Raw genomic sequence first — 6,945 nt, 5'->3', positions numbered from 1 at the left:
ATATATATATCTATGTGTGTGTGTACTAGATCACTATGTGAAATGTATTTACTGTAAGATAATAAAAACATTTGCAAATCAATGCTAAAATTTATTTACTGCTTCCCAAGAAATATATAAAATAGGTAACCTGATGAGTTTTATACCTTAGCAAACTTAGTAAATAGTTTGTGGTCTTCAAGAGCCTTTCCACCTACACAAAAGTTTAGTGGTATCCTAAGGCTGTGTTCAATACTTAATGAGTTCAAATCATATAAAAGTGGATCTGTTGGGCCAGGGGTGATAGCTCAACAGCATAAGTGCCTGCCAGACAAGTACAAGTTCCTGAGTTTGATCCCTGGTACTCCCCCTCCAAAAAAAAAAGTGGATCTGTCAATCAGCATAAAAAAACTTACGATTTGAAAAAAAAAAAAAAAAGCCAACCGTATTACATGGCTTTATTTCTAACTGGCTACTTAATGTGAAACCAATTCTACACCAACTTTAGTCAAGCAAAGCGTGGGAACCCAAATAGGCTAACGTTCCAGTTATGACACTTGTAACCAGAACTGAGTGTTCTTGTCCTTCACAGGTGACAAGTCTCAACTCAAAGTTCAACCCAAAGGTAACAACAAAATACGTAGTATATCAGTAGCTAAAGGGTTTGGGCCATGCTGGGCCTGGTGATGCAAGCTTGTAAACTCAACATTCTAGAGGCTGAGAAAGGAAGATGGCTCAGACTTTGATGCCAGCCTGGTCTACATAGACCATGTCTCAAAAAAATAAAAATAAAGACTTCAAGGCAAATCACTTTTAAAAGCATGAAAAGAATTTTCATAAAGCCTACTTTGAAAGTAAGTTCAACAAAGCCCATAAAACAAAACTGCCCGACACATTGACACCGATGAATAAATCAATAGTAGGACTCTTCTTTTTAACATTTGTCTAATAACCACAGTGATGTTTTGTTTAAAATTCTGAAGAGTCGTATGGAACAGTTAGATTAAGATCCCTCCACAGTCACCTGGTAGAACTGTATGCAAGTGCTAAGCTGACTGGTGCAGAGCCACTTAAGGTTTGACAGTTTGCCGGCCCCGCTGAGTCTCTGGAGGGCTCTCATTTAACTCAACATCCACTGCTAACAATCAACTTTTAAAGGTCAAAGGGGAGCCTGTTTCTAACCTTCCCACAACACGTGTTCCACACAAACTTCCGGGTACAGTTACAACTGGCTGCGAAATGTATTAAAAACGTCGCATTGACTCTCATTTTCTCGCCCGTTCTTTTCCCACGTTTCTCAACCAGCGACTCCCAAAAACAAAACCCTCCCACGGTAAACAGAGCATACACAGAAAAAGAGGTTCTCTGTACAAGGATCAAGTTAGTGGTCCGCAAACATTAACCAAACATAAGCACAAAGCCGGGTGGAAAGGGGAGGAGCTGGACGCCAGGGTCAGGAAAAAAACAAGGCTTTAGAACATCCAAATCTCCTCAGCGGTTAAACCGATCCCAAACCACTTCGGGGGAACCACCGGCCGACACTGCTTTGGGGAACTTCGGATGGTTGGTACAGCGATTACCGTCCGAGGAAGCCAATGCGCCACCGACATCCCTCCCACATACACCTACCCTTAGGGTCGGGGAGGTCAGCACGCTCGCTCCGGGCAAAACTAAGCTCATCGCAGGGTGAGGCAGGAACGTAGCCCCCACGTGTCCCACGCACCGTCCCCGCCGCGCCAGGCGCGAGGTCCGCGCGCCCCGCCCGCGAGGGGTGCAGACCCAGGACAGGCGACCCCACCGCTTCCTTCCCTCCGTCGGCCCAAAGCGGGAGCAATGCTCCGGCAGAGCAGGACTTGGAAGGATCCCGACTTCACTTTCCCCGCGGGGTCCGGGGCCTGCCGGCAACGGGTGTTGCGGGAAAGCTAACGGGGTGACCCCGGAGCGGCCGGCGTGCGCAGCAGACTCCGTCGCCCGGGCCCCGGAGCGCCTCAGGCTCGGGACAGCGGGCTCCGGGAGCCGAGAGTCTCACGCGCAGCGCCCGCAGGGCCGGCGCTGACGGGCGGGAGAAGAGGGCAGCGGCGCCGCGGCCGGGACCTGGCAGCAGAGGAGACGGCGAACGGGACGCGAGGTCCCGAGCCGGCTGAGGTGGCGGCCCCCCCAGCCCGGCAGCACACGGACCTCCGTAAAGGTGGGAGTGGGAGGCTGTCCGGGAGGGCGAGTGTGGAAGGAGAAAAGGACCAAAGGAAAGACTTACTTTCCTCGCGGGACCTGACGCCAGAACAGCTTCTCCCAAGCGCTGAGAGCTTGAAGAGCCCAAGGCGACTGGAGCGGAGGCGGCGGCGGCGGCGGCGGCGGTGGCAGCAGCGGCGTCCGGCTCTGCCTACCTCCCCGCCGCCATCTTGAAGCCCCTCCTCCGAGCCCCCCCGCCCGCCGGCAGGGGAGGGGGCGGGGCGACGGGCGAGGCGCCGCGCAAAGGCTGCGCGGGCCGCGCCCCCACGTGACTTCCTCCCTCCCCCCCACCTCGATCCTCTGCTCCCCTCTCCACCCCGCCTCCTTCCTAGGAGAAGGAAGATGATCCTCCCCCCACCTTGGTCGCCCCCTGCCTTCGCCATCAAAAAACGGACTCCACCGACTCCTGCTGGCCTGATACCAGTGACTGGATCCAAGGAAATTCCGAAACCCATACGGTCCATTATCGTGGCTCTGGGGTGGGCGAGGGGTGAGGGGGCCGGGTTGCAGCGAAGGGGGAGGGGGAAGGCGAAGGCCGCCTAGTACAGTCACGTGTCTACTGTTTCCGTCGGCGCTGGCTAAATCCTCGCGAGAATTACTCACACTTCCCCCTCCCTCTTTCTCCCGCGCGAGCTGTCGGGAAGAAGGTCCGCTATCTTTTGTGCCACCAGGAGGTCATAGGGGAGGCACGCATGCGTCTCACACCGGCTTTCAAAGTCCGGCTGGGAGGGGCCCAAAGCTATTTTGAGAGTCCTGTCGGTGTGTAACTACGACCCAGGAAGTTACCTAGTGGCGTTTCTCTTACTTTGAAAACCTCGTTTCCTAAGCATCCCAGAAAAAAAATGTTCACATAATCATTGCTTGCCAGTCTCGCTCAAAGCACTTTACTGAATATGAAGCCACGAGTAGCTTGCAGCCTCTCGGCAAGTCCACGTTATTCCCTGGTGAGGAGCGTGAGCCGTGAAGCTGCACTCCGGGTCTCAGCGCACTGCGACCACCTAGGCCAATTGCCCTCGATTCATTCCTGCTGCAAGACAAGTAGTCTACCATTTCTCACTTCTCTTCTTTTTTGAATCGTTATTAAACTGGCCTAACAGACTATGTACATTAACTTCTCAGCAGCCCTTTTGTAAAGCCATTCTGTCCGGGCTGTTTGATTCCGTTGCTTAGGTAATAAGCACGCTTGAGTGAGTCTTGTTTCCCTCCTGCCTGCGCGTCCCACTCACCCTGTGCTGAAACCAAACCAGGAACAGTTAAGGTTAAAGTATGTGAACTCCAAGAGAAAGCATGGAGGTAGAAAGAAGAATAGCGAGAATAATTTATGGATCTTCCAACCTAGCGTTTTGTATACATGCATATATATTATTATGTGTGCATACATAGGCAGTATAAACATGTAAAATGGACACATTTAGCTAATCACTTTGCTTCTGTTTTAATACATGTATTTTTAATTAACATAGTAATTGTCATATTTGTGTACAGTGGACATTTGAACACGTGTATACTGGGGAAGGGGAAGGGGAACATTCTCAAACTATTTTATTTTGATTAAGGGTCTCACCGAGGCTACCCTCAGCCTGGAATTAATCCCAAGAAACAGAAATTACGGGCCACAGGTGTACCACGTGTGATGATCAGATCAGGTATTTGACATGTATTTCACTTTATTTTTAATGAGGGGGGCTGTTAGGGAACCCAGGGCCTTTGCATTGAGCTACACTCTTCAAGCAATTTTTTTTTCCTTTCATACTGGGGATTGAACTCCGACCTTAGCAGGTAGGCATCTATGCTGTAGAGTTATATCTCTAGCCCCCGTTTTTTAAATTTTTGAGACAGAGACTTGCTAAATTATTAAATTGGTTAGGCTGGCCTTAAGTTTGTAATCTTCCTGCCTCGGCCTCTTAGAGAACCAGGTTTACAGGTGTGCTCCACCACGTATGTGTCACTTTTGTCACTTTGAGCACTTTTTTCTGTGCATTGGGAATATTCAGAATCCTCTCACTAGCTATTTTGAAATATCCAGTTAGTTGCTATCAACCAAAATTACAGAACGTTACAAGTTATTTCTCTTACCCAGCTGCAGCCCAGTACATTTGACCCACTTGTCCCAAATTCTACCTTCTCACATCCTTCCAAGGCCCTGATAACAATTATTTTGCTGTTTGGGTTTTAGATTTTGGGTTGGTTTTTTGTTGTTGTTGTTGTTGTTGTTTTGTTTTCTTAGTATTTATTTATTTATTGAACACCAGGTCTCACTGCACACCCAGTTTCAGGGCCATGCCTGGGGTTGTGGGGCCATTCTCGGGTCTTTGTGCTTGCCAGGCAGGCCCTTCGGCCCCTGGGCTATCTCCCCAGCCCTGTTGTTTTGAGACAGAGTCTCACTTTATACTTCAGGCTGGCCTTTAACTCACTATGCAGCCCATGGCCAGCTTCAAACTCGAAGCCATCTTCCTGTCTCAGTTCCAGAGTGCTGGAGTTACATGGGGAACCACTATATCTGGTTTATTCTGTTTTCTATTTTGGGGCTATGTCTTTAGCTCAGTGATAAACCACTTGCCTACCATGAGCAAGGCCCAGGATTAGATCCACAGAACTTCAGGGGGAAAAATACAAGATATTGAGCCCCTGGTGATGGCATTCACCTGTAATCTCAGCACTCAGGAGGCTGAGGCAGGAGGATCGCCGTGAGTTTGAGACCAGCCCTGGCTACATAGTGAGAGCAAAACCAGTTTGAACTACATAGAGACCCTGTCTCAAAAATAAAAAATTTTTAAAAAGCTAGGGATATAGCTCAGTGGCACAAGCCGCTGCCTGGCAAGCCTAAGGTCCTAAGTTCAATTCCCAGTACAAAAAAAAAAATGAGACAGTCTCTTATTTCTTTGAACTTAGTTTCTACTTACAAGTGAGAACATGGAGTATTTATCTTTGACGTACCTCACCGTTATGATTTGTATCTAGGTGTCCCCCCCAAAGCCTCATGCAGTTTTGGGGCAGCTTCTGGCTTCCGGGTCTGTGATTAGGGTGGGTGTGGATGCTGCCCTCGCCCTGGAGCAGGTAATTTGCATTACAGTGTAAGGTGGGAGGAGAAGCCTGCTGCTCCAGCTGCTGCTACCCCTCCCTTGCGCTCTTGCTCTTTACCGCCAGCCATGAAAGGTTGTCCTCTGCCTTGTGCCGCTCTGCCTTGGTGCCCGCTGAGTATGGACTGAAACCTCCAGTAACTGTGAGCTAAATAAACCTTTCCTTCCTTCATTTTGGGTGTCGCGTATTTGTCCCAGCAACGAGAGAAGAGTAACTAAGACACTCACGTAATATTTTCCAATTCCATCCATGTTCTTTTTTAATGTATTTGGTACAGGGTCTCACTACGCAGCTTGGATGCAGAGTAATCCTCCTGTTTTCAGCCTCCCCAGTGCTGGGATTACAGGTGTGTGACACCAGGCCTTGACTCAGTCCCTGGCTCAGCATATCCCGGGGGCAGGACCTGCGCAGCTCGTGGGAATGGGGATCGAACTCTGGTCCCTGTGCTTACCAAAGCAGGCTCTTAGTCTGAGCTATCTCGCTGGCCCTCCCATCCATGTTCTTGCACATGATAGTATTACAATGCCCTCAGATTGTCCAGGTCTCCCACCTGACGACATGGCACACAGATACAAAAGAAAGAACATTCTAAAGTGGAGAAGTCTGGAATGACCCCCTATTCCCTATGGATCAAAAGGCCATAGGGAGCCCCTGGTGATGGCATTCACCAGCCAAGAGCCATGGCTTTTATTGCTGTCAATCAGGGAAAAGGGTGATGGTCACAGTAAAGGCTTTCAATTAGCCGTTCAACGATAGCTTGATCCATGCAAGACTGGCACTTTCACTGCCAGGAAAGTAGGATTTTTCCTGAGTCGCATGGCCTCGGTTATCTCATGTCTTAGCCCTGGAATCTCAGACGCCTGCTCAAGCTCCTATGCCAGCTCTAAGTAGTGGGGGGCAATTCTTGCCCATGTGCTACAATGAGATAAGTTGGTGTCTTGGCTGGACTCAGTTACGTTGTTCTAGCCAATTAAGGGAGCATCTGTTTCAATACAGTCAGCTCTGTGAATAGGGTTGAAGGATAGGCCGGGGAAATTGAGGCAAGGGGCTCCATTTCTCACGAGAGTGCAGTTTCGTGGTCTCCTTTCCGCATGGCAGTCTCCTTTTCGCGACTGAATAGTGTTCAATTATGTATATGTACCATAGTTTCTTTACTCACTAATCCTTTAATGGGCCCCCAAGATTGATGCCATATGTATCAGTAAGGGTTGAGAAATGGATATAAAACAAGATGTACATGGGGCCGGGGAGATGGCTTAGTGGAATAGGCGCTTCCCTGGCAAGCACAAGGGTCTGAGTTCAATCCCCGGTTCGGCCAAAAAAAAAAAAACCAAGATGTACCAGATGTACCAATGTATAGGAAGTTACAAGATTGGTTTACAACCATCAGCCCCAGGGTCAGATAAGGAAGCGTGCAGAGGGTGTCTGCACCCTGGAGACTGAAGGATTCCATCCAAGGTGTGGCGCTCACTGAGCAGGAGGCCGCTGGGTCTCCACCAGAAGGCTGAAGGATCCAGGGCAGAGGCCAAAGAGTCCACACTAAAAGCCAGGAGATAGGGGCCGGGGAGATGGCTCAGTGGAATAAGTACTTCCCTGGCAAGCGCAAGGGCCTGAGTTCAATCTGTAGTTCCATCAATTTAAAAAAAAAAAAAAAAA

The 6,945-nt window shown here is 49.4% G+C and overlaps 1 protein-coding gene across 6 annotated transcripts in view; it reads right to left on the bottom strand.

Moving 5' to 3' along the window:
* The window catches only part of Sbno1 (strawberry notch homolog 1), an 81,656-nt gene that overhangs the window by 69,728 nt on the left and 4,983 nt on the right, over positions 1-6,945 (bottom strand). The window contains exon 1 of one of the 6 annotated variants that reach the window (XM_023720456.1): positions 2,234-3,822. The exons of 4 other annotated variants lie outside the window; for them this stretch is intronic. The gene's annotated coding sequence lies outside the window, so the exon portion shown is untranslated. Of the gene's footprint in view, positions 1-2,233; positions 3,823-6,945 lie in introns of those variants that run through there. One more of the 6 variants, XM_023720460.1, reaches the window with a different exon arrangement.

The sequence above is a fragment of the Octodon degus genome, unplaced genomic scaffold, assembly GCF_000260255.1.
Source record: "Octodon degus isolate 3935 unplaced genomic scaffold, OctDeg1.0 scaffold00076, whole genome shotgun sequence".
NCBI classification, from domain to species: domain Eukaryota; kingdom Metazoa; phylum Chordata; class Mammalia; order Rodentia; family Octodontidae; genus Octodon; species Octodon degus.
This window is presented reverse-complemented; position numbering and strand designations above follow the sequence as displayed.